Source organism: Ambystoma mexicanum, chromosome 4p (assembly GCF_040938575.1).
Source record: "Ambystoma mexicanum isolate Mex_15411 chromosome 4p, UKY_AmexF1_1, whole genome shotgun sequence".
Lineage (NCBI taxonomy): Eukaryota > Metazoa > Chordata > Amphibia > Caudata > Ambystomatidae > Ambystoma > Ambystoma mexicanum.
The window spans coordinates 86,907,827-86,935,027 of record NC_090927.1 but is presented as its reverse complement, the minus strand read 5'-3'; positions in this window follow the sequence as shown (position 1 = coordinate 86,935,027).

The window sequence follows — 27,201 nt, the reverse complement described above, 5'->3', positions numbered from 1 at the left end:
AATCTTGCAGATTTCATACATGTGGAAACATACATGCACTCTTTGTTGCAATGTGATACAGGAACAAATCCCAAATGAACGATCTGTGTACCTATCCATACCTAATTGTGAATCCATTCCATTTCAGCAACTTGTACAGAATGCAAACCGTGGCAGATTATGTACTAGGTGCAATTCAGACAATCGCTCCACCTTACTGATACAAACACACAGTAACTACATAATACTTAGGCTTCTACGTTATAATGCAGATGGTACCAAAAACAACTGCAAGCTGAGTGGATTCACACACAGTCAAGTGCCACTTGGAAAGAAAACCTTTACAAGAATAGGTATAATCTACCATGCAGGAGCTACAACCAATGCAGGTCACTACACTGCATACATTAAAAAGAAATGTGGATGGTTGGAATGTAATAATGGCACCATTATTGTAAAGCAGAGATTGCCAACTAATCTTACAAATGCGTATTTAATCTTCTTAAAGCCAAAATGTAATAACTAATGTGTACCTCAACATTACCAAGAAATTAAGTGAAAGACTGCAAACAGAATACGCCAACAGGTATCTAACTGCCCAAGACAATGACACAGATAAATGAATATCACAGATCCGTAACCACAAATGCACAGTTAGAATACACCAACAGGTATCTAACTGTTACAAATCGGCAGCCAAGCAACAAAGATAACATTAATCAGAAAGAAGAAGGAAACAGTCAAAGAAAAGAAAGAAATAAACAAAACTGCACGCTGAGTGCATTCACACACGGTCAAGTGTCACTTGAAAATAAAACCTTTACAACAATAGGTATAATCTACCATGCAGGATCTACAATCAATGCAGGTCACTACACTGCATACATTAAAAAGATATGTGGAGGGTTGGAATGTAATGATAGCACCATTACTGTAAAGCAGAGACTGCCAGCTAATCTTACAAATGCGTATTTAATCTTCTTAAAGCCAAAATTTAATAACTAATGTGTACTTCAACATTACCAAAAAATGAAGTAAAAGACTACAAACAGTTAGAATACGCCAACAGGTATCTGTCGTTAAAAATCGGCAGCAAGGCAACAAAGATAAAATTAAATCAGAAAGAAGAAGGAAACAATCAAAGAAAAGAAAGAAATAGTGTGTAGCATAGCAAATAAAGTTTTCTTTTTAATCCAACAAGTATTTTTTTCCCCCCGGACCCAAGGATTTGAAAAACAAACACAGAAATGAGCAAAATGCACAGTACACTGGTTTGTAAACTAAATATGAGGGTAAAAAAAAAAGCTAAACTGTCTATTATACAGTGTAATAAGTCTTCTTAAAAATTCAAACACTAACATGCTTTTTTCTTTTATCACAGAAATTGAAAAAGTACTGTTCCGCCAAGTATAATTACAGTTCTCATACATACGCGAATCTACACGTCTAATCTATGGCACTAATATGCTGCAGTGGCTGTAGGCTGCCCCTAGCATCTTCATGGTATAACCTACCACCTACACCCTACGGCCAAGCAACCAAGACGATAGGTCCTACCCGCAACCATCGCTGCATATCAAAACCATGGTGCTTGTAATTTGACTACTTATAAGTTTACTCTTGGGTGCATAGTCTGCAGCCATGCACCCAAGACGCTATGACGTGCACACAATTACCGCACCACACCACAACCATGTTCACTTATAACCTCACTGCTTATGACTTCAGTCTTGGGTGCATGGCCTTTGGCCATGCACCCACGTCTCTGGGTCCTGAGAAGAACCACCACAGCATATCGCACCCATTGTGGCTTGTCCAAAACGCTAGGCCCTCCCCACAACCACCGGAATAATGTTTCATAGTACGAGTGTACCTATACCTGTGATATGCTGCAGTAGTTGTGACCACAGGCTACAAACTTGGGTGTGAGGCCATAGATTTTTCAATGTATGGGTATGCAGTATATAAAATCCATAGTGGTGTACAACTGCAGTGCTTACAACTTTGTTCTCCGATGCATGGCCTTCAGCCATGCACCAAAAACTGTACGTCCTGGCCACAACTACCACACCATATGACACCAATTGGGGCGTGTAATTAGACTACATACAAATGTGCTGTTGGGTGCATGGCCTTCAGTCATGCACCCATGACTGATGTCCCTCCCCATAGCCAGCTGAGTGATGTACTACCACACCATATCACACTCATTGGGGCATGTAAGTACACTCCGTACAAAAGTGATGTTATGACTGCAGCGCCTCCCCACAGCCACCTGAGTAATGTACCACTGCACCATATCACACCCATTGTAGCTTGTAAGTATAGTACGTGCTGTTGGGTGCATGGCCGTCGGTCATGCACCCATGACTGCTGCCCCTCCACACAGCCAGTAGAGTGATGTAGTACCACACCATATCACACCCATTGGGGCGTGTAACTACACTACGTACAAATGTGCTGTTGGGTGCATGGCCTTCGTGCTAACTCATGCTAGCTCACCTGGCCTGTCGTTCTGGAGAATGGTCACTGCAATGAACTCCTTCTCAGGCTATGGGAAAACCAAATCCCAGAAGGTGCACTATGGAGGTTGAAGTCTGATGTTTTTACTTTCACAATTACCCTGGATTGGTTGGATTTATTCACGCAGGGTGTTTTCGATGGTCTGTAAAGAGAAACCGAGAGACTAATCTGAGAATGGGCAACACAGGCTCAGAGCAGTATTAAAATGGTTTCAGACATGAAGGAGAAAGTTAACTGCTTGTAACAGAGGCATACTGCTAATGAACATGGAGGCACAATGGGGTAATGGGTAAGGATTGAGTCTCCTCCAGCTGTGTCTCCCTTTGGGGCTAGGACTGGCTCTATATTGTTCTGTGGCAAGTCTCCCACTCCTGACTAGACTGCGGCACTGGCCTACAGACCCAAATGCTTATCTGGGACTCAAATAGAATATAGCAGTAATACACTTAAAACATATCTTATGCAATTTAGATTTTAAAATTGAACAGACCGCAAAAGATAGGGGAAAGGCCTACACATGCACATTTTCCATGGTCTGGTATGAAAAGAAGACATGGCTCACTGGTAGCGTTGCTACGCTGTCTTACTTCTGCTTCCCCTGCCTGCTGTTTAGAGGTGAAACAGCGTGGACAAAAACAGGAGTCGCTGACTTAAAGCATTTGTCAAAAAAAAGCAAGAGACATATATTGTGCAAATCTCATATTGAGAATATATTACAGCTGCGCATGTTGGGAAGTGTCAACATTGCAACACAGTTGGACGATGCCTATCGCCGGAGCATGATGAAGCATAATGAGGATGTGGATAAAAAACGATACATCTTGTCAAAGTTAATCGACTGTGTGCGTTTTTTGCGGTGCATTTGAATTGACATTATGTGGCCACGATGAAACTGAAAATTCTTTGAATCCTGGTGTATTTAGAGGCCTGGTGGTTTTTGTATCCAGCATATTTCATTTAAAGAATGCAACAGCATTCAAGGGCACTTCAAAAAGAATTTAGAATGAGCTGCTGGAGGGCAGTTAAAACACACAGATTATGTGGATAGTCAGGCAGACAATCCAACCGATGTTTCAAGTAAGACTCAGTCTGTGCTAGTCTATCGCTACACTGATGGACGATACAGAATTGTTTAAAGGTTTTATGGATCTACTCATCTGAAAGAACCTAGTGCGCAGACCATTGCTACTGCCATAATCAAAAAATTGGACAAAGTATTCCCTGAAGATTGCCACAAAAAAAGTAATTGAGCAAACATTTGATGGTGCAAGTTTAATGAGGGGGTGTCTGGTGGACTACAAAAGAAAGTAGCTATGTTGTATCCAAATGGCCATTACGTACATTGCTATGCACACCAGCTTAATCTCATCATGGAATAAGCTGTTTCCAAAATATCAGAAGCTCGATTTTCTTTACGGATATCTCTGGCTTCTGTAAAAAAATGTCTCATTCTCAAAAAAAGAACCGAATTTCTAGATGAGGTATCAGATAAAAGACTTCCAAGATCATCTCGCTGCAGCTACCATATTTGGGTAGTAGAAGCCATATATCAACATAGGAACACACTCCGTAAATGCTTTGAGATCATTGAAAAACGGGATGGTTTTGATGGAGTTACTGTGCATATATAACCAGCTTCAGAAGCGAGATATTGATTCTGTGTATGTGCAGAAAGCTACTGCAACATTTATCAAGTGCATTGGCAGAGTACGTGAAAGCACAGAGAATTTGGAAGCTAAACTTCCACCAAAGGCAACTTTTGCAAGTCACAATATAAATATGACCACTTTAAATCGTTTGGTAAAAGTAGTATGTGATATCATAGTTAAACAAGCCCAAGAACGCTTTGCATTTACTAAACACTTGGAGAGGGCCAAATTGTTGCAGAGTGACCGATTTCAAACACATGGACAGTCTTTTCCCAATTATGCACTGACTGCAACTGTCCAAGCGCACCCCATGTTAGATAAGGAAAGACTGCACACTGAGCTTTCAATTGTTTATGAGAGACCGGAATTCTGTAATGCAAGTGGGGCAATATCTTTATTAAAAATGTTAATTGAAAACAATCTCGAAGAAGCATTTTGTGAGAAAATGCAGTTATTAAAAATTCTGATTACTTCACCCATACAACAGCTGAGTCTGAGCTCTGTTTCTCCACCCTGAAACGAGTTAAGATTCTTGAGAAACACAATGACGGAGGATCGTCTGAATGCTTTGGCCATGCAGTATATGGAAAAAAGAACTCATGCAAGAGATCCCTGACTTCAATAGACAGACTGTTGATACATTTGCCTCGCTGAAAAAGGGAGGTGCACAATTTGTTTACAAACCATCAAGCTGATTGACAGGTGACGGTTTCTGTTACAAGCTATTTGCAGTTATTTTGTAGGTTATACCTTAATTGAAATATTTAATTGTTTCAATGTCCTTAGATGTTAGGATTTTGTGTAAGGTTGCAGTGATCTATTTTACAAAACAGTAAGAAATGTGAATTTTGTTTAATTGTTGATCAGATATGGTTGTTGGCTGTGATAATAAAACACTGAAAATAATAAACTTAATAAACTATTTCTGTTGCATTTGTCTCCATGCAATATGCATGTGCTATTTCTGTGAGCTGGGCATTCTACGTGCTTCAATTTTGAGCAACTGAAGCAATGGCGACTCAGCAAGTCAGACAGCCATTAGAGGTAAGACAAATGTTGCATTAATTAAGTGGTTAAAAAGTAATATTTTAGCTTAGTTTCTCCACTTTTCAGAAAATGCCTAAAATCCCACCTTAGTAAGAGGATGAACGCATATGAATGCCAGTAACAGCATGACAAAATAGTTTTCCATCATTACTGACTACATAATGATGAATGTTGTTATGCATACCCCATAGTACCATCTATTCTCAATACAAATTGCTGTAAAATACACCACTTGCACACGTAAGAATAATATACCAACATTAGTATGTAAAACCAATACTTCTTATGTCATATTTCTGTGGGTTTGGCCAGTAAATAGCACATTTTGGAGGCCATTTTTCAAAAATCTTTGCAGGGGGAGAACCTCTCCCCCCCTCACTCCCTTTGGGTGGTGTGGGATCGCGTGCTACTTCCGCTCCCTCCCAAATTCCCCTGGGAACTTTACACCCCACCAGCTTTCAAACTAACCAGCCACCACTGGGTAAAGCATCTAGGAAACAAACTCATTGACAGCTAGACAGGTTCTCCTCATGGAAAAAGGGAAAAAATGGTTGACTGCTCTGAGTGAATTTGACATGCATTTATCGGAAATGACAGATGAGTCTGATATTTGGAGTTGTATTACATGGAGGGCTAGAGGGCAATCTTCCTGTCTGGACGTGTGTCACAAGTTTCTCCCCTTCTCACCTGTCTTTCCTTTCTTGTGACGCTCTTGGAGTTAGCTTCTTTCTTCCTTACTGTCCGGGACTTGTATAAGCCTGGACGCAGGTCTTCGGATTCCAGCTTGAAGTTGAAGCCTCCCGACAGAAGTGTAGAATCTCCGAGCGGGGTAGCCCGGACGCCGACGAGAGGGCCAGAAGGAGATGGGCTCTTTCCAGGAATAGTCCACGAATAAGCAAGTAAGGGGAAGGGTGAATAGGATACCAGGAAGGAAAGAGTAAAATGGAGTAACTAGGAGAGCGATACGAACTTCGGAACGCACGTCTAGCTGCACCAAGAAGTAGTGTTGAGACATGCAGCACTGCATAGGCGTGGCCTTTTTCTAGGAAGCTGAACCTAGTAATGGAGGAATGGCACGGTGCGCTTCGATGGCGTCGGCCGTGTTGGTAGAACCGCAGAGTAAACACTCCGGTGCATCATGGACCATGAAGTCCAAAAGGGGCGAGCACGGCGGATCATGACAGCATGCCTCCCCCTAAGCCCGGCTCCACCGGGTTTGCCTGGGAGAATCCGATGATATCTTCATAATGAGTGAGGGGCATTCAAGTTTGAGACCGGTTCCCAGGTGCGCTCACTGGGAGGGTACCCCTTCCATTCAACCAGGTACTGGAGTTGGCCACATCTGTATCTAGAATTGCATATCCTGGAGACCTCGAACTCAAGTTGTTTATTGATGAGCACTGGAGGGGGTCTAGGTGCAGTTCGGGTAGAATGTACAAACGGTTTCAATAAGGAAGTGTGGAAGACTGGATGAATCCTTTTCCAGGAGTCTGGAAGCTGAAGTCGGTAGACTACTGGATTAATGATTTCTTTTATAGAGAAGGGTCCATAATACTTATGAGCCAATTTGTTTGGCCGTAGATGCCGTGGAAGAAGCTTCAGGGACAACCAAACCTTGTCTCCAACTGCATAAAGAGGACTCGGTGTCCTTTTGGTGTCTGCATAACATTTGACATCTTTCCTGCCCTTTTCCAGTCGTTCCTTAGCGTCTTTGTGGATATTGATTAAGGTTTCGATCCAGGAATTGACCATAGGGACTGGAGTTGGATGAGGTAGGATAGATGGTAGAACTGAAGGATGAAACCCCTGACTACGGTAGAAGGGGCTGGTCTTGATGGCTGAGTGGTCCGAATTGTTGTAAGCAAACTCAGCCACAGGAATCAGAAGTGACCAATCATCCTGGACTTTGGTAGAAAAACATCGAAGGTACTGTTCTGAGGTCTGGTTGACTCGTTCCGTTGATCCGTTGGTTTGTGGGTGATACCCGGATGATAATGCGTGCTGAATTCCCAATATTTGACATAGGCGTTTCCAAAATTGGGATATGTATTCAGGGCCTCTGTCTGAGATGATTTTGGAAGGCAGGCTATGAAGTCTGAATATGTGTTCCAGGAAAATACCAGCCAGTTCTGACAAAGATGGTAGCTTGAGGGTGTAAAGTGAGCCATGTGAGTGTACAGATCAATTGTAACCATTATGGTCGTGTATGCTCTGGAGGGGGGTAACTCTACGATAAAGTCTGTGGCAATGATTTCCCAAGGCCGTGTTGGCATTGCTGGTTGGTGTAAGAGACCTGCTGATCTCTTATCATGTTTGTTCTGGTTACAGACTACACAGGATTGGACATAGGTTCTTACATCAGCTTTCATCCGTGGCCACCAGAATTGTCTCTGAATATGGTGAAGGGTGGAAGTAATACCTCAATGCCCGGAATGGAAGGTGTCATGACAAAGATGGATGATCTTGGTTCTCAAGTTGTTCGTGGGCACAGCCAGCTTGTTGTCTTTAAAGAGGTAACCATCCTTTGCGACTAGAGACCATTGGTTCTTCCCGACTTAATCTTTCCAGAATACTGAGGATGGGATTGCAGCTCGGAACCTTTCCAGCAGGGAGTCAGCTTGAGCCACAAACACTGAGTACAGAAAAATTCTTGGGAAAAGAGCGTGCTTCGAGAGGCTCATAGTCTGGACGCCTGGACAGGGTGTCAGCTATGATGTTTTGTGTTCCAGGAAGGTGAAGTATTTGAAACTGATATTGAGTGAAAATGAAAGCCCAACAGGCCTGTTGGCCGTTTCTGCACTCCAGGGATTGAAGGATTGCAAATTCCGATGGTCCGTAAGAACTAGTACTGGGTATTTGGCTCCCAGAAGGAGATGACGCCAGTCAGTGAAGGCTTGTCGGATGGCTAGCAACTCCTTTTCCAGGACGGAATAATGAGTTTAGCTGGGAGTTAAAGTTCGGGATAGATAGGCAATGGGATGTTCCATCTTGTCATCAAGTTCCTGTTTCAAGACTGCTCCGATGGCATAATCCGATGCGTCAATCTCAACTAGGAAGGGTTGGTCTGTATCAGGTTGGGCTAGGATGGAGCCCGAGTGAATTCTGATTTCAATCGTTGAAACGCCGACTCCTGAGCAGAGGTCCACTGAAACGGGGTGTCTTTCTTCAAAAGTTTTACAACAGGGTGTACAATGTCAGAAAACATGGGTATGAACTTCCCGTAAAAGTTAGCAAGCCCGAGGAAGGATTGTATGTGTTTCACAGTAGTAGGAACAGACCAAGACAGGATGGACTCAACCTTGGAAGTGTCCATTCCGATGCCCTTGGAGCTAAGAACAAACCCAAGGTAGTGAACAATTGATACATGGAATAGACATTTTTTCAGGTTTGGCTAGGAGCTTATGTTCACGTAAACGTTGTATAACTGCCTTAACATGTTCTTGATGTTTTCCAGGATACTTGGAGTAGATCAATATGTCGTCTAGGTATACTATGACAAAAAGGAACAACATATCAGAAAAGACCCGATCCATGAAACGTTGAAATACAGCGGGAGCATTATGAAGACCAAAGGGCATTACTAGGTACTCAAAGTGGCCATAAGGAGGTCTGAATGCTGTTTTCTACTCATCGCCTTCTTTTATATGAATGAGATGGTAGGCGCCCCTGAGATCAAGCTTATGGAAGATAACAGCACCCCTCACAGCCTCCAGGATATCTAAGATAAGGGCAAGTGGGTAGCGATCCTTCAGAGTACACTGGTTGAGGCCACGGTAATCCAGACATGGTCTGAGCTCCTTGGAATCTTTTTTTGGAACGAAGCATAGAGAAGCACGAGCTGGGGACTTGGAAGGTCAAATCGTTCCATTAGTTAGATTGGTGTCCAGATATTCTCGGAGGGCCCTCTTTTCCGGTTCAGACAAAATGAACATTCTTCCAAAAGGAATTACCGCCGAAGGCTCAGTGTCAATGGCGCAATCCTCAGGTCTGTGAAGTGGGATTGAGCAATGGCAGTTGAAAACACATCTGAGTATGATTGGTAAGTTCGGGGAATCTGGATGATGTTGGAGACAGTAAATGAGGATTGCCGAGGTCCCTTGAACTCTTCCATAAGATATGACAAGGTGGTAAGGGATAAACAATGGCACATGCAATATTCTGAACTGAGAAACAAGGACCCTGCTGCACAACTGATGTAGCGATTATGCTTCTGTAACCACGGCATACCCAAAACCAAAGGATAATGGGCCGATTTAATGATGTCAAATTTGAGAATTTCCTGATGATTATTGATTGACAACAGTAGATCCTTTGTTTGGTGGGTTATGGGTCCAGAAGACAAGGGTCTGCCATCAATGGCTTCGACCGGTTGGACAACTTCTTTAGGTTCCCGGGGTATGTGATGTTCAACGACCCAATCATGGTCTATGAAAATGCCCACGGCGCCACAGTCCACTAAAGCCAGGATGGGGGCAGGAATCCTTTTTGGAAAAGGATAGAGTAGCCTGCGGGATCACAAGAGTGTTCTGTCCAGGAGATCTCAAGGAGGGAATAGACGAGGAGCAAACGTCTTTCTCCCGAATCTGTGCTCTGCCTAGGATCGGGAGCTGGCGTTTCCCGAGCGCCGAGGTGGTGCTATAGGGCATTCCCTTACAAGATGTTTGTCTGAGGCGCAATACATGCATAGCCCTGTGTTGATCCTGCGCATCCTTTCCTGGGGGGAAATTGGTCCTCGGAAGGCCCCTAATTGTATTGGCTCAGGTTCAGAGGCTTGAGTGCTTGTTGCTTCTTTAGGACCAGGATAGTTTGTGGCTGGTTTAGGAGATGCTGATTTAGATTTCCTCTTCTCGGCCTTCCTTTCCAGGATCCGGAAATCGATCTGTAGGGAGAGATCCATGAGGGCTTGAAAGAAGCTGGGGCGAGCTATTCTGGCTAACTCGTCCTTTATCTCTTCATTTAAACCTCTTCAAAAGAGGGTAAAGCTAGCTTCTGGGGACCAATCCGCCTCTTTGACTATCTGTTTAAAGCGTGTGACATATGTGAGCATGTCCTGAGTCCCTTGTTGGAATTCAAGTAGTTGTTCCTGGGCACTGTATACGAGTTCAGGGCGATCAAACATGGCCTTGAGGGCTTCTACAAACCCGTCGTAATCATCCAGGAGGGCATCGCCAGCATTGACTAAGGGAGTTGCCCAGGTTAAGGCATTACCCGTGAGATGGGATATCATGAAGCCAACCTTAGCCTGTGGAGTAGAAAAATTGTATGGTTTGAAAGTGAAGTGTACCAAACAGGAATCTAGGAAGGCACGTAGAGTCTTAGATGATCCATCGTATTTGTCAACTACTCCGCCTAACAGGACACTTTCTTTGGCAGCTGAATCCCTGGACAAGACCAGCTGCTTCAATGCAGCATTCTCAGCTTTTAGATTCTTAACCTCTGTGGTTAATTCTTGCATGCCACGCATGAGGTCCTCGACAGCGGCTAACATCTCTGTCTTTGTATCAGGTTTTTGGCGTCTCAATCTGTCACAAGTTTATCCCCTTCTCACCTGCCTTTCCTTTCTTGTGACTCTCTTGGAGTTAGCTTCTTTCTTCCTTGCTGTCCGGGACTTGTATAAGCCTGGACGCGGGTCTTCGGAGTCCAGCGTGAAGTTGCAGCCTCCCGACAAAAGTGTAGAGTCTCTGAGTGGGGAGCCCGGACACCGACGAGAGGGCCAGAAGGAGAGGGGCACTTTCCAGGAATAGTCCACGAATAAGCAAGAAAGGGGAAGGGTGAATAGGATACCATGAAGGAAATAGGAAAATGGAGTAACTAGGAGAGCGATACGAACTTCGGAACGCACGTCTAGCTGCACCAAGCAGTAGCGTTGAGACGCGCGGCACTGCGTAGGCGTGGGCTTTTTTCTAGGAAGCTGAGCGTAGTAAGGGAGGAATGGCACAGCGCGCTTCGGAAACGGCGGCCACGTTGGTAGAACCACCGAGTAAACACAGCGGCGTATCATGGACCATGAAGTTCAAAAGGGGTGAGCACAGCGGATCATGACAATGTGATCTTTGTGTCTATTAATCTCGGTGCAAGGAGATCTAGTTACGAGATCGGGATCAATAACCTAAGTGATCATGCAGTTTTGTCAGTCACAATAGATCATCAGAGCGTACTGAATAAGAAGTCCTTAGTGGCTTTAGCTACTGTTAATTTACAAGGAAATAGAATCCAATGGTCAGCTACCAGCACAGATTTGGCTAATAAAACCTTGCTTGAATTGCGTATGAGGAGGTTGCCGCAAACTATAGATTATGTGCAAGCTTTTCCTGTTTTGTACAAAATATTATCAGACACAGTTAAGATGGATAAAAGAACACACTACATCATAGAGTCTAAGGGCGACGGGTACGATGTAACAGTAGAAAAAATAAAGAAGCTTTTCTGTAGATCCTCTAGATTGGTTCTCGGAGGGAAATTCTTACTATGAGGAGAAAGCCCTGGCTTTAAAATAGCTAAAAGCAAAATAAAAAGCACGGAAAAAGCAAAATAAGTATAACAAAAATTCAAACAATTGGAAAATGATATACAGATTAATAAAGGCAAATGACGCCGAAGGTTTCTGGCAGTTATGCCGCACTCATAGCAGCAGGAGAACCTCGTGAATCGGTAAATATTACTGAAGTATCCTGGGTACGATATATTAAAGAAAATTACTGCATACAATTGGACTGCAGAGCAAATAAGTATAACACAAAAGGGAAGTGGATAGGGTGCTTGGACTTAGATGATATTTATCAGATGATAATAAGGTGCAAGTCCTCTAGAGCTCCTAGCCCCGACAATCTACCCAATATTGTGATTAGAAAGGAGCCTATGTTGTGAGTGCCACTTCTCGGTAGCGCTTTTAAAGCTCTTGTGAAGAGTTGCATGATACCCAAGAGTTGGAGACCCTCTGTCCTTATACCAGTCCATAAGAAAGGACCTAGAGATGATCCAAGGAACAATAGGCTGCAGGCAATGTTAGACGCCAGCAGCAAAATATTTGCTAAAAATGTCCTTAAAAGGTCTTAACAAATGGTGTGAGAATAGTGGCATTTTAGCTATGAGTCAATCAGGCTTTCGCAGAGGAGGAAGTACGGTGCATTGCATATGGGTTGTTAAACCATTGCTAGCAGAGATTAAGAAAACGCCCGGGGCTCGACTATATGTCGCATTTGTGGACTACTCAGGCACATTCGATTGTGTTATCAGAGATCGATTGTGGGAGAAATTAGTGGCTTGGGCTATACACCTGACACCTTATTTGGTGAGTGCGCCATCGCTGTTGCTTTGCTCTGGAGATCCCCGAAGGAATGTGAAGATGAGTAAAGGAGAGGCTGGTGACATCAAAAGAAATGAGTGTGACACACAGAGAAGAGTGGCTGAAGAAGAGAAAGCATAGAAATTATTGAATCTGATGGCGAAGTAAAGAATCGAGAAGCTTTCATGTGTGGAAGCAAGATTGCACGTGTGAAGAGCACTGCAGAAAATGCAAGCCGTTTTATAACTGTATAGATCCTGCAATGCAAGTAGGCTAAGTAATCGTAAAGGCTGGCTATACGTAGTGAATCGACGGCAGGTGGTGCCGCCATTATATATAATTTGGATATATACAATGTCACAATTTTAGTAAGTTTAAACCTGCAGAGAAAGAAAGATTAAGAGCTGTGTGTGTGTGTTTGTCGCAGCAAAGAAATAAGCTGAAGCTTGAAGGAAGACCAGGCAAGGTTGTCTGGCCTGGTGTCAAAGACTGAAGCAAGCCAAAACTGGTTATCAGTCCTTGAAGTACAGTGAACGTGAGAAGCTGAATCAGCCCTTCTTAAAATGCGAGGAAAAGAACACCATGAGTGCCAAGTTTATTAATTCAAGACAATTAAATGTTGCAAAACAGGCCGAATTACGGTCTCCACAGGTAAGCCGAGGATAAAAATAGGAGTGGATGTGCAGACATAATACTTTGCAAGGCCAAGTTCAAAGACAATCTGAATGGCAGACAGTATGAGTGGTGAGGGATGTTGCGCTAATTGGGTGGGGAGACATGGTCAAGTCCACCCACTGACACCTGGGGCACCAGTTTACGTGCTGCTAGTGAGTCAAATGTTCCAGAAGGGTACAAGCGTGCCAACCAATTGTAGAAGGTCCTATAACGAAGGGCCTTATAGTTTGAGAAGCAATGATGTACCGTGTACTTAATAAATGTTGAAGATGACTTGCACTAGGTGTGGGCATAAGTTGTCCACGTGACTGTAGAGACCCAATCACAATCCAATCCCTTAAAGAAAAAAATACTTAGATGTTCCTCTTAAGCCAACCACAATCTCCCGTAGTTTTTTTTAGTTTGCCACGTAGTATGATGTCACGTATGATGAGTTTTTGTTAATAAAAGAAGTGTTTTTTATGAAATTGTCACGACCCACCAGTCTTGGTGATTATGGAATAGGTTTCGCTTGAGACGCCATTATTGATCCGTCACGATTTCCTTTGAATGTGCTCAGCGGTCTAGTTCTTTTCCAACATGACAGCCGCCAGTCTGAGTTATCTCCAGTCGGGACCGGCGCTCGGCGCGTTTCAACCCTTCACTCTGTGCTTTGGGTTTACGCTGCCGTATCATTTCCTCTTGGCTCTGCTGAGCCCTTTCTGTCCTTCCCGCTTATCTTCCCTTCTCTGCATTCTTTGCGCCTTCGGTGCGTTCTGTTTCCCTTCTCTTCTCCTTTTACCCGGCGCTCTCTGCCCCTCTTTTTTCCCCCCTGTTCCCTCCGGCTCCCGCGTTTTTTCTGTCTTGGTTCTCCTCTCACCTTGAGATACGGTCCCTCGTGGATCCCCCTTCGTTCTTTCCTTTGGATTGTTGTCAGTCTCCGGAGCCATACCACTGCAGACATCTTCAGGATCTCTCCTTCCATCCACGGCGAAGACTCCCAGGGGTTTTTTGTGCTTTACCGGCTTTTTCTCCCTTTTGCCTATTCTGGCAGTCTCGCCACCGGAGTACTTATTAAGAAGTGTTCACGGTGGCGAGCTCCCGGGGTAGACCCTATCTGCATGACAAAAAGGACTATCGTCGAAGACGCAAGACCGCCACAAGTTCCGCCGACACAGGTGAGGAGTCAGGGGAGGTGCTTTCCGATATCGAGCTTGATAGTTTGAAACGCCAAGAGACTCCCATCCTCAGTATGGCCACTCTGGAGCAATTACAAGAAGTGGCAGCTGCTGTACAGACCCTGACTTTGGAAGTGCAGAATCTCAAGACCGAATTCAACAACTTCTGTCAGCAGGCAATCAGAAGAGAGAGTCCCCCACCTGAACTACCGCCTACGCCCCTTTCTGTGGGCAAATATGATAGAGCACTCCAGAGATTGAAGGAATTCCTCGATGCCTGTTCCGTTCATTTCACTTTTCACCCTCATACCTACACTACTGGCCATGCCCGGGTCGGGTTTTTGATTTCAAATCTTTCTGGCAATGCCTTAGCATAGGCCAAACCCTTGGTTACCTGGAACGACCCGGTCTTGTAGGGCTACAATGCCTTTCTTACTTTGATGAAACAGACGTTAGAACGCCCTGAGATTAGTTATAGTGCTTGTGAAGACCTTTTGGACGTTCAACAGGGGTCGTCGGATTTGCTCTCATACATCACCAAGTTTAAGCATTTGGCTACGGAGGCGGACTGGCCTGAACATGCCCAGTTCCCCATTTTTTGACACAAGCTTTGAGAAGATCTGAAAGACGAACTGGCCCGCATACCTCATCCTTCCACCCTTTCGGATTTATTTTCGGCAGCCCTACAGATTAATTTCCGTATGGGGGAAAGACGGTCGGAGAGAAAGAAGAGGAAGGTCTCCTTTTCTTTTTCAGCTCCCGCTGTTACTCCTACCCCCCTCCAGTCCCAAGCCTTCCAAAGATGAGCCGATGCAAATCGGTGCCACAAGAGCACCATTCACACCAGAGGAATGAAAAAGAAGAAGAGATAGAGGTCTGTCTCTACTGTGGTTCTTCGACTCACCACCTGAGGGATTGCCCGGATGTACCCCCGAGGTGGTCGGGAAATGAACGGCCTCGGACCTAGAAGGGACGGGTATCCGAGGTTTGTTGAAGAGCCCCTATGTCTCAGCTACGGTAACCAGACCTGAATAGAGAGAAGGCACGCGCCTCATGGTTGTAGCCTTACAGATTCAACTGAAGGACAAACACATTGACTCGTTAGCCTTGATTGACTGTGGTGCTGCCGGCAATTTCATGGATACCATATGGGCCTCAACGATTGGAATCCAGCTACTGGAGAAAAAGGAAGATCAGAAGGTGGAAGGTGTGGACAGAACCCCTCTTAGTTCAGGGCCAATTACACATACTACTACTTCTTTGCAAGTTGACGTCATGCAACATTCTGAAGTACTCGTGTTTGACATCATCAGAGTGGCTCATTTTCCTATCATCCTTGGTATTTCGTGGCTATGAAAGCACAACCCTTCTATCGATTGGTCCAACAATATACTCAATTTCCGGTCTTCATACTGCAAACAGCATTGTCTGCCCGAGCCAAGACATCAAAAGGTTACTACTATGGCTGGTCTCTCCCCTCTCTCCATACATTGCTTACCACCCGAGATGAAGGAGTTCCAATCTGTTTTTGCTGACCACAAGATCTTGGAATTACCTCCTCATCGTCCAGAAGACTGTTCCGTTGATCTAGTACCCAATGCTTTGGTTTCTTTCAGCAGGATGTTCTCCTTGTCCTTAGTGGAGAAAGATGCCCTTCGAAGTTTCTGGACATTCACCTGGAGAATGGTTTTATTCGGCCCTCTCGATCTCCAGCTGGGGGCTCGCTATTCTTTGTCCCTAAACGGGACTCCCACGAGTTAAGACCATGCATCGACTACCGAGGACTCAATGAGGTAACCGTCAGGGATCGCTACCCCATTCCCCTAATCGCTGACATCCTGGAAGCCGTGCATGGGGCTGCTGTTTTTTTTCAAACTCGACTTAAGGAGTGCCTATCATCTACTCAGAATAAGAGAGGGAGACGAATGGAAAACGGCTTTCTGCACTCCTTTCAGTCATTTTGAGTACCGAGTTATGCCGTTTGGGTTGGTCAACGCTCCCTCCATCTTTCAGCGCTTTATGGATCGCTTGTTTTCCTACCTGTTATTCCATTCAGTTATAGTCTATCTCGACGATATCCTTGTTTTCTCAGCCTCCAATAGTGAACATTCTAACCACCTTCGAGCTGTGCTTACACGCCTACAAAATAACAAACTGTTGCTGAAACCCGAAAAATGCTCTTTTGCTGTCTCCACCGTTCCTTACCTAGGATTCATCCTTTCAAGGGAAGGCATAATGATGGATCCACGCAAAGTGGAGGCTGTCACCAACTGGCCAAACCCTACTTCATTGAAAGACATTCAGAGGTTTTTGGGATTTGTTAACTTTTATCGAAAGTTTATACCTCACTTCTCTGAACTCATGTTACCATTGACGGAACTGCTGAAGAAATCTAGTGGTCCGTTCTATTGGACCAATGAGGCCAATAAGGCTTTCTTACATCTTAAGGAGATGTTCACAATGGCTCCCATTCTCCGTCAACCTGATCCGACAAAGAAGTTTATCATTGAGTCCGATGCCTCCGCCAGTGCTATTGGGGCCGTGTTGTTGCAAGAATTCGAAGGAAAGGAACATCCCATAGGTTACATATCTAAGACACTCACTCCTAGAGAACGTAACTACTCAGTTATCGAGAGGGAACTCCTGGCCATGAAGCGGGCCTGTGAAGAATGGAGACATCTCCTCCAGGGCAATCCCTATGCCTTTGTGATACACACAGATTATAAGAACCTTAAGACTTTGCAGCGAATGGACTGCGTAAATTCTAGACAGGCCAGATAGGCACATTTTTTTCCCAATATAATTTTGAAATCACCTACCTTCCGGGTACTCTGAATGTGTTGGCATATGCTCTTTCACGGAAGGATACTCCTGCATCTACTTCGGACCTTCTTCCTGATCCACTATTTCCCAGGAACCGAATCATTCTTCATGTATCTTCTTTTCTCAACGAAGTGGAAGAGGCCACTATAGCCTTCCATTATACTATTCCTAAACATCTACTCTCCAAGATTGAAAGAAGAAAGGGATTGATATTTATCAAGAAGAAACTCTTTCTTCCCACTCACACTCTTCTTTCTAAGGTCCTTTCATGGTGCCATGAACACATCTCGGCAGGTCACAGAGGTGTAAAGGGCACCACAGAACTAATTTCTCGTTCCATTTATTGGCCCTCTATGTCCTCTGACATCAGGGAGTACGTTGACTCCTGCACTGTCTGCGCCAGAAGCAAATACCGAACCCAAAGTCCTATTGGTCTACTTGAACAAGATGCACCCCCCCTCCAGACCGTGGAGTCACGTTTCTACCGATTTTATTGTGGAACTACCCATCTCCAAGGGTTGCACGTGCATAATGGACACAGTTGACTACTTTACCAGGTTAGCCCATTTTTCCCCTTTGGCAAGTCTTCCATCCGCTTCTGAAACAGCCAGAATATTTGTACGGGACATTTATCGGCTACACAGACTACCCGACAAGGTGGTTTCGGATCGAGGGAGTCAATTTACATCCCGATTTTGGACCGCCCTTGTGTCAGGTTTGGGATTGAAAGAGCTCTATCCTCTGGTTTCCACCCTCAAACTAATGGCCAGACTCAACGGCTTAACAGCACCCTCGAACAATATCTCTGATGTTACGTCATCTCGCAACAGGACAGTTGGGTAACTCTTCTGCCCACAGCGGAATTCACGTATAATAACTCTGTCCACTCAGCCACTAAATTGAGTCCTTTTTTTTGTACCTATGGTCTGCACCCTCGCAGCTTACTGCCTTTTCATTCCACTCCTTCGAACATACCGTGCCTTGAGACCCTTCTGACCGCCATCTTGGAAGCCCACCATCTGGCTCTGAGGCATCTCAAGGACACCCAACATTCCGTCAAGAAGCAGGCTGACCGCAAGCGTCTGCTTGGTCCCCCTCTGACAGTAGGAGACAGGGTTTGGCTCTCCACCAAGTACGTACCTAGATGGGTACATCCATTCAAACTCTCTCCCAGATACATAGGTCCTTATAAGATCTCTGCACACATCAACCCAGTGGCTTTTCGCCTGAAGTTGCCTCCGAGCCTCAGTCGGATTCATCCTGTCTTCCACTCGTCATTACTCCGCCAGACCAATTCCAGCACAACCTCTAGACCTATGTCTGTCAAATCCTCTGATCAGAAGAGCCATTAAGATGAATATGAGGTTTCTCAGATCGAGACTCTCGATTTCGCAAAGGCCGGGTGGAATATTTGGTACATTGGAAGGGGTACCCTACCTCTGAAGATTCTTGGGAGCCCAGCTCTAATGTTCATGCCCCACGTCTGGTCCGGAAGATTCATCGCACTCATACCGGCAAACCTGGTATCCCAGGAGATAGAGGGGGACATACTGTCACGAACCACCAGTCTTGGCGATTATGGAATAGGTTTCACTTCAGACGCCATTATTGATCCGTCACGGTTTCCTTTGAACGTTCTCAGCGGTCTAGTTCTTTTCCAACATGGCCACTGCCAGTCTGAGTTATCTTCAGTCGGGACTGGCGCTCGGCGCGTTTCAACCCCTTCACTCTGTGCTTTGGGTTTACGCTACTGTATCATCTCCGCTTGGCTCTGCTGAGCCCTTTCTGTCCTTCTTCCGCTTATCTTCCCTTCTCTGCATTCTTTGCGCCTTCGGTGCGTTCTGTTTCCCTTCTCTTCTCCTTTCACCCGGCGCTCTCCTCCTCTCTTCCCCCACCCCCGGTTCTCTCTTACCTGTTCCCTCCGGCTCCTGCGTTTTTTCTGCCTTGGTTCTCCTCTCACCTTAAGATACGGTCCCTCGTTGGATCCTCCTTCGTTCTTTCCTTCGGATCGTTGTCAGCCTCCGGAGCCATACCACTGCAGACATCTTCAGGATCTCTCCTTCCATCTACGGCGAAGACTCCCAGGGTTTTTTTTGTGCCTTACTGGCTTTTTCTCCCGATTCCGGCAGTCTCGCCACCGGAGTACTTATTAAGAAGTGTTCACGGTGGTGAGCTCCTGGGGTAGACCCTATCTGCATGACACAAAGGACTATCGTCGAAGACGCAAGATCGCCACAAGTTCCGCCGACACAGGTGAGGAGTCGGGGGAGGCGCTTTCCGATATCGAGCTTGATATAAACGAGCTGAGTGAGCTTGTGCGACATCCATTGATGTCCGTTCTAACTCCCTGTTTCAGCCAATTGAAAATATAACAGTCTGATGAGAGATTTATGCCAACTTCCTGAGTAGGACTTATCATTTGGTGTAAGAGTTATTCTGTATTCCCTTCATCATACGATGTGTTACCATAATTAAAAGGACCATAAGGGTTCACACGGTAGCATGTCGGATGGTTGGAAATAAGACCCATCAACCTGTAGACTCCAGTGCTTCAGACAATCGGGCACCATCTGCCATCTAGTTGGAAGATCATGGGTTTCCTGTGGAGAGCGGCCGAATAGAAATCTTGCAAGAAAATCGAGACTGTGGGCAGGGTCCCTCTTTGACAAAATCCCTACCAGGTTTCCACAGGCGTTTTGCAGACATAAGGCGAAAGTGGTCGATTGGAGGAGGGAGTCGATGCTTAAGGCCTCGACGCTGAACAAGCAAATGGTGAGTAGGCTAAGGGGAATGGCAAATTGAGGGGATGAGTTTGTGACAATTTAAACAAGTAACAGGAAAATAATGGGGAGTAACTAAAGTAACGAGTGTAACGAAAGAAAGGGAAATATTGTGCAGAAATAAAGAGAATAAGTGTATGAAGAGAGAGAGAGAGAGAGATAGTGCCTTAAGATTCCTAACCCAAGGGGTTTTAGAAGAGGGTGTCTTACACTCTAATCAGAGTCAAGAGGTTAAGTATTGACAGGTCCATATAAGAATACAATCTAAACTCTGTAATAAGGGTATTATTAGGGGCAAGATGATGAGGTTGATCACCATGATTTAATGTAACAAGTCGACTAGTCTGTCTGTTTGTGTATTTTTGTCAAACTATGTCAAGCTAAGGTGTCGAAGAGCGACATATGTGTAAGGAAATTGAGAGAATGTCAAGAAGCCATATTGTCTATCTAGGGAAACTGTCCCAGAGGTAGACTGAGATTATTGAAAAATAGAGGTTTTGAGCGGCGATTGTTAGACCGCGCTCATATTTGTTGTTTTCATAAATGCATTTTTTGTAAACACTGGTAAGTAATATGATTTCCGAGCAGGTGGTGTTACAGTCGGAAGCGGATTGACTGTACACCTTGTTCGTTGACTGTTGACTGTAAAGTCCTTTACTCGAAAGTGACGAGGTTCGGAGCATTGGGGATCCTGCAGGCACAGAGGAGGTCGGGACTGCCGGATCGCGCTGACTGCGTCGTCTCCCTTGTTGTGTGGGCCTGCGGACCAGTATAGCGGTGTGCAGGGGCCGCACGGGCTGTGGACACTGGAGGGTGAGTTGTGGTGGTGAGCAGCGGATCTTAGACCGCCGTTGGCAGTGGGCCGCTCCTGACGTGTATCTGCTGGGACACCCAGCGATTGTCACAGGTAATGACAGTGAATTGAGACTCGTCACAATGGGAGACATCACTCCTCTGATGCATTTATGTAAGACATTGCCAAAACATATGCCCAAGATCAAACAGTACAGTGTGTAATCAGTGAAGGGGACGGCAGATAGGATGTTCATGCCATGGCCACAAGAGGGATCACTATAAAAAGCGGTATTGCAAAACATGACCATATACTTGCACGTTGCGTACATGGGAAAGAAATTAGAGAAAAGGTTAGCTACTTTAGAGCTTTGGAAAATGTATCAGGAAGAGAGAGACAATCTGCCACCTGAGGAATGGATGCTTAACCAGTGTAGGGAGGAAGTGTTGAGCCTTTTGCTCCCCTTGTCTCGCCTGAAGTAAAAGATGATAGTACGTAAAACGGCGGATTGTATGCGTTAAAGGAACTAAAAGCGGCGACAGGATATAGTAATACGATGTATGAATCGCCTGCTTATAGGAGTGACGATAGTCCAGAGGAGACTAAGATAATTCAAAACAAGGAAGAGAAAAGTGAGCGATCGAACGCATTGACAGACATAGAATGAAAGATTAAGAGATGGAAGGGAGAAAAGGATAACGTTGACGAAGTAACGCTCATACAGAATGAATGGGAGGACAGATATTGCCAAACTAGATGGGAAAAGCATCGAGGAAGTAAGGCAAAGGGAAGATCAAGACGAACAGGATAGAAAAGACAGGGAACGAGAAAAGAGATTAAAGGAGGATGAGCACAAAAGAAAGAGCAGACAGCGGCAGGAAGAGATGTATCAGGAGGAGCAACAAAAGAAAGAAGAAAGGGCAGCGAAGCAAAGAAAGTATGACAATAGGCAGAGAGCAATAGAAGAACAGGATAGGCAAGAAAGGGAAAGAGAAGAGGAGGAAGCACAGAAATTAAGGGAGAAAAGAATACAGAGATGAAAATAAGAAGAAGGAGAGCAGGGCAAGAAGAGAGGAGATTAGATAAGAAGAGGAAAGGGTTAGATGGGAAGCGAGAAAGCAAAGAGAGTTAGATGAAGAAATAGAATGAAAGAGGAGACAACGGGAGCGTGATATTGACTGCATCCAAAAGAAGCTAATGGAGCCAAGTCCAGCAATACAATGAGGCAGCATAGAAGAGTGCCTCCCGTTACAGGGAGCAACATCAGGGCTATCTAGAGTAACCTTAGAAGAGTACTTTGACATAGGAAGCATCAGAGATAGGATCGATAAAGTCAATCAAGAATTAAGGGAAGGTAGCTGCTAGGGAGAATTCTCTGTTTAGGCTGAATTTCCTAACCTAGTGAGTCCCCCACCTGCTTTGCTGGATTTTTGGGGTTTATTTTTTTCTCCTGCCAAGAGTGAGACTCTTTTACCCTCACTCTTGGACATGATTTGAGTTTACCTCTTTGATTCTATATGTGTTTAATGGGCTATGGGGTCTTTTACTCCATAGGGCTTCATGTGTTTTTGTGATGTGTGTTACACAGCACCCTTAGTGCCGTAACACAGGGGTGTCATAGTGACCCCCCCCCAGTATAGACTCCATACCCTGGGACTGACTACTGTCTCCCAGGGCATGTAAAGTCACCATTGACTTTACTAGTCTCAAATTCTGAACAGAACCAGTACAAACCATCATATTGTGGACGTACTGGCCGGGGCGATTCGATTGCCCCGGGGTGTGTTAGTCGAGGGGGCACGTCTCCGTCCCCCCGATTAGGTTTTGGCTGGTGGCAGTGGATACTACTTTTTATATTCGACCGCGAATATATCCCTATGGGATTTCCCATTGTTCGAGGCTACCAACTTTAATTATTTAATTCCTATAGCCTCGAACATACCGCCGGTTTATTTATTTAATATTAATTCTCCGGTTTGTATTTTTTGCCTGAACTCGGTTCTAAAATGGCGTTTGTGTTCGCTTCTGTGACTCCAACCCAAGTTGAGCCCTTTGTTCCACTTTGTGACGGGCTTCTCCACAGAAGCCCTCCAAAGTGGTGCCACTCTGTCTGGGGTACTTAGGAGGGGTGGAGGGGGATTTAGGCACCCTCGACTGAGTTGCCTAGGCAACTCAAGTCGCACTCCGTCCTGATTGGCCCAAGTGGTGAGCCGGCCGGCTCACCACTTAGCATGTTTGAGTGACAGCTAGGCTGAGTGAATGGGGGTTTTCTGCATAAAAGCAGGGCTTTGGGGACTGGAACTTCAGAAGTCGCCACAGGACCCAAGAATCCGACGAGGGAGAAGCTGAGCCGACCTGCTACGACAACACCACCGGTGAAGCCCTGCTGAACCGTCTCACCACTTTTCCCAACGACAGAGGAGATCTCCAGCCCGGAGAGTCTTCTTCCTTCGACTGGTTTGGAAAACCAGTCTGCTTCCTTTTTTGCTTCCTGGAACATCTCATGGCCGCCTTGCCTGTGCCAAGCACCCCGGCAACCGGTATACCACGTATTTACCACTACCGCGAATCAAAGGGTAGTACCTTTAACAGGAAAACTCCACGGCTGGTTTCTTCCCTGGCAGTGCAACGACCTTTATCTTTCCTCCACGTCGAGATCTTCTCTTCCTCTGGATGACGCCGCGATTTGTACCCGCTGCCAGGAACAACTGTCCCCACTGGAGGATCCTTTCAACATAAGGTACCGTGTTCCGCATGGCTTCCCTTGCAACCGACTGTACGGGGTAGATTTAGGCCCCGGCTTTTGACCCTGGGTTAGCCTGGGACACCCTGGCTAAACTTTTCTGAGCCTAACTAAAACATTTCCGAACTCCCTGCAAGACTTTTTAAGCCTGTTCTCATTGTGTGATCTTGGGTGCATTTGTGCCCTGCTCTCTCCAAGAGTGGGCCCGGCCTATGGACTTTGGCTCACAAGTAACATTTTACTTTCCTGCCTTGCTTAAGAGTTCCTAAGTATTAGTGTGGCGTATTTTCCTACATTCTGCCTTTTTCCCTCCCTTTTTCGTTAACTTATTGGAGTGCCATCTATAGTTAAGTGCTCACCTCTGTTTGGAAATAAGTGGTGTTAACTAAGACTTGTCTGATAAGGAATAAGGAGTGTATATATAATAATAGTAACTGTGTTTAGAGTGATTGACAATAATAGTGCTGGAGTGTTTCAATAAGTGTGTTTTTAAATAAATAATTATATACCTTGTTACCAAAGCTCTGGTCAGTGTTTGCTTGTGCTATTGTATCTGATGCCTATTGTGTATACTTTGCATACTGGCTAACTCTTCTTGAGGGAAGTCTGACTGCTCAGCCACAGCTACCAGGTAAAACTGGGTGGTACAGACTGCTACCAAGTGGGTTTACTGCCAACACCTGTAGTCTTAAATCTTTTGCAGTGGTCCACAAGGGAACTGCACAGGTTTCTGCCTATTAGTAGCACATTGGGAGGCCGAGGGAAGTGAGATCAAACACTGGTCTTCCTATCACAGAGTGAAGAGAGTAATCCATTCAGCTTCGAGCATAGAGCCTTATCTTTAAGCAGAATGACCCTAGATAAGGGTGAATGGGACGAGAGTCACAATAGTTGGGGACTAGATATGTCAGACGAGGAGAGAGAATCCTACCATGGGAAAAAGGGAGGAGGTGCCTGTGCCCCTGAGGGAAGCCTGCAGGCAGACAAAGTAGTAAGATGACGCCAGATCCTATAGCATATCCACATCGTCTCAAAGGACAATGGTATGGTGAGAAGGGTGAATCACTGCCATATGTGAGCAGGTTAAAATCATTGCCAGAGAGTAGGCGATCAGGAACCATTTTCTCCACTATGGATAGGCAAACGATGGGTGCGGATTACGGGGTAGGATTTATGCAGTATCCCTTATTAGAAAAAGCAGGAGTGAGACCACAGTATATTCCATGGCCACAGATAGATAAGGATAATTTAAAGTGCAAACTCCCCAGTTTAACGGCAGGTGCAGGAAAATTGATTAATGAATTAGGAAAAATGGCAGGAAGAAATACTTTGGCAATAGGAGACATTAAGGGTCTCCTAGCAGCCATTCTGGGGAAATTACAGAGACATTTGGAAAAGAGCAGGTTATTCAAGTGTCACGGCACAGAGTACGATGGAGCGCCATTTAATAATTGTAGAGCAGATGTCTGGAGAGCTCTCAGGGTGCAGTATTCTGACACATCATACATGGGTGCAATCATGACACATAAGATGAAAGAGGACGAGAATCTGCTTGCTTACATTCAGGACACTCAGGAATGTTGGACTCGTGGGGAAAAACAGTGGCAGTATTTTACCACATTTTGTGTTAAGGGTTGCCTGAGCAGGTACAGAGGCAACTCAAGAAGTTGGAATGAAAGCGAAGCCATGGGCTGAAATACAGTTGACTATAGTGCATCACTGTTGGCTGTTGCAGGAGAAAAATAAAAAGAAAGACAAGGGTAGAAAACTTGAGGAAGCCAAGTTAGTTCAGAAGAAATTGTCAAAATATGCCATAGAAGGGGTGGTATTGACAAACAGAAGGACTGGGAGTGCAGCAAGCAGTGGGTACATCGCAGGCGAATAATCAGCGCTCAGTGGACCAAGGAGGGAATGTTTGTACCACGAGGTAGAGGCATGAGCAACAGAGGAAGGGGTGGATTCAAAAATAATCAAGCTGGGTTTCAAAACGCACATATATAGAATCAGAATACGCAAGGAGGGTTCAACCAAGGGGGACAAGTCAGGCGGGCTCCTCCTATATGTTGGACATGTGGGATGACACACATTGCACGCTTATGTGGAAGCCAAGGGTATGTACAGAATGGCCAGTTCTCAAAAGTGGGGACTGCTTATCCTCAAGCATATAGCTCACAAGCTAGGGATGGGTTTTCCGAAGATCAGAATGAATGAAGGAATGAATGATATTTTACTTATTTCGCGCTCATACCCAAGTGTTTCATACACAAGTTTTTTAGACAATGTATCAAGCACAAGCGCCGCAAATGCAACAGGCACAGTAATCACAGCAAGCACCACTGAATCCACCACAAGGGCAGTCACAGCATGCCCCTATGCAGATACAGCAGAATGCAAACACAGGACATCTAATGACAACTAGAATAGGGGTTGTCACTGTGGTGGGAGGGAATCCTTTCACAGGTACAGGGGTATGCATGTATCCACAATAGGACAACTCACAGGGAAACTTGATGTGTTCAGTACTATCAGTGACACCAGACCCCCCCAAGAGGAACCAAGGGTTGATGTGACAATAGGAGGCAAATCTTTTTCATTTCTAGTAGACACTGGTGCTACTCGCTCATGTATACGAGAAGGAAAATAGCCAATATCATGAATTGCCATGAATGCTCAAGGGTTCTCTGGAGCTATGAATCAAATTCCTTTCCCTGATGATTTGCCAGTTTCTATAAGTGAGTGTGACATGTCTGTTCCATTGTTGTATTTACAACAGACACGAGTTCTGGGAAGAGATTTAATGACAAAGCTTAACATGACAATTTCTTTTACTGATGAAGGCATAGTGTGTTCCACTCCTGGGATACATTACATGAATGTGGCCAAATTTATACTGCCATTTACAGGGCAAGTGGCTCTGCGAGGTGTACCGATGGAGCCAGATGTTTTTCTTTATGGGTGAGCATTATGTTAACATGGCTTCCCGGCTTAGTGGGAAGGCCTATAAAGATACCTGATGAATTTTGTTTAGACCACAGGTACCTATGGACGAAGAGGGGGGGACAGACCATCCCTATAGAATTAGAAGCAGCCATAGTACGAGGGGAAATGGCAATGCTCGAAGGAACAGATTACTAGGGTAGTCCATAGAGAACAGTGATTGCCATTGGGGAAGGGTGTAGAATGATTGATGTCACTGACAAGTTTAGAGACGATCCATCAGACGATGAAGTTGTGTTCTCTATGAGCATTACATATTGGATTAGAAAGGAGAAAAGGGAGATCCCACAGCGAATGGCGATAATGTGGCAGCACCTAGCATTTTTTAATGAAGACTTGGAAAAGGTGTCAAGCGCCTTATGGACTACAGGCCCTTATGATTTAGTCCTATTGAAGGGAAATGGGGACGTTAAAATGAAACTGAAGCCAGGAGCACTTTTACCATGAGCAAGACAGTATCCAATGTCTCAAGGGGCTGATGAGGGTATTTTTAAGACTATTTCAGCACTGAAGGTCGTGGAGATATGAGACTGATTAACCAGATTGTAAAGGCAGAGTTTCCTTTAGTTCCAAATCCTGCCACGATACTATGCAGGATCCCAGTAGAAGCGCAATATTCACAGTGATCGTTTTGAAACATGCGTTTTTCTCATTCCTGTTGCACAAAGACTCACAAGACCGGACTTCATTTACATTCCACCAAATCCATCTGAAACATACTCGTTTGCCTCAAGGGTACCATGAGTCCCC